This window comes from Hipposideros armiger, unplaced genomic scaffold (genome assembly GCF_001890085.2).
Source record: "Hipposideros armiger isolate ML-2016 unplaced genomic scaffold, ASM189008v1 scaffold_1088, whole genome shotgun sequence".
In the NCBI taxonomy this organism is placed as follows: Eukaryota; Metazoa; Chordata; class Mammalia; order Chiroptera; family Hipposideridae; genus Hipposideros; species Hipposideros armiger.
Window position 1 is genome coordinate 330,274 of NW_017732438.1, and position 1,739 is coordinate 332,012.

The window sequence follows — 1,739 nt, forward strand, 5'->3', positions numbered from 1 at the left end:
TTTTTTAAACTTAATTGTCATACCTCATATAAGGGAATTGGGAAAGAGGACTAGAGAACATATAATTGATACTTTCAGTGGAGCAAGCACATATTTTCCCCTATTGGAATCCAAATTATTTATCATTTAAAGCAAGCCATCCATCACCACAATGAATGTGCATTTGCTGAAAGTGAAATGTCAGAAGATGCTTTTTCAATTTGATTACATCCTGGTTCCATTTAAAAATATTTAAAGCTTCACTTTGTAAATTAAATATAAGTGCTGATATGCACTTGTGTCCTTGTAAAATGCAGAACCTTTTCCTCTTCCTTCAAAGGCAAGTTGATTCATAACTAATCAAAGTTGTTGAGAAGATGGAGAGGTTACATAAGAATAACTGTGGACAATAAGCTCTCCTTTAATTTCTTTCTGACCCAGAAATTACAAATATCCCTTAGAGTATGCAACGTTAGCTTCAATATCTGCAAAGTATTCAAAAGAACCTGCTTATTTTAAAAATTTGACAGTGGAAATATTGCTGAACCTGCTTCAGTATTATGGTGATACTAAAAAGAATGGAATATAAAAATATTTGAAAGCTATACAAACATGTTAACTGTGTAATATTTCAAATATAAAGTAATTAATATATATTGTAGTAATGATAACTAACATTCATTTAGTGTTTACAAAGCACTCTTATAAGCACTGGGTGTTTTGAATCACTTACTCATGTCAAGAACTCTAAGTTGGAGATACTAATGTTATCCTATTATTGCAAGTGAGCACATTAAGGCACAGAGAGGCTAGTAAATTTTGGAACCAATATTAAAACACAGGGTTCTGAGAATAGACACCACGGTACTAACTATATGTATTTTCATATTGTAATAATAATAATTAATTTAACCATAACCTCAGTGATTATTTTGAGCAATTTTTAGAGAATGCATTCTTTCCATTCATGAAGTGCTTTAGATGTAAATTTCTTTTAAGTTGTCTTTAAACATCCAACTTGGTATGAAGTGTCACTTGCTCTGAATGGTAAGGTATATCCAAAAGAAAGGATCAGATGGGTAACCACCTAGCCTTAATTACTAAGAGTGAGAGAGGAGTGACCTTTGTTGATGGAATGATTAAGAATAGACACAGAATGGGAATGCCCAGTGATAAACACAGTCTACATCATAACCCAGTGTTCACTCTGGTCAAAGACAAGCATAGACCTAATAGCATTAGTTAACTTTCTGTGATAAAGATAATTTGTCTAGTCTGTTTCAACTCAAGCTTCTGTAAGATTTCCTTTGTAATAGTCTAAGCCAATATCAGGAAAAGCAGAGATTTAAGAAGTTCATAAGAAAAAAAAGTTCATTAATTTTAATTGACCACTTATTCAGTATGAAACTGTAGTGTGATGCAGCTGCTAAATGTGGCATAAAGTTGCCCTAGGAAATGAATACAATTATGATCACTGCAAGCAATGGCGACATCAGGCAGGTGCTAAGATACTACACTCAAATCTTGGAATTGAACTTCACAACAAGAGAAAGGTGTGAACTATACTGGTAAAGGATCCAGGGATATTCTCAGGAGGAGAGCATACCTTCAGCTGCATGAGATTCAAGAGATTTTACTCAACAACTTTAACATCTCATGTCAAGTACTTTTTCAGAATATCTCCACCCATTATTGCACGTAACCTTTATGCCTTATTTCCTCATTCACAAAAATGGGCATTATTTTCTCATTTTACTGAT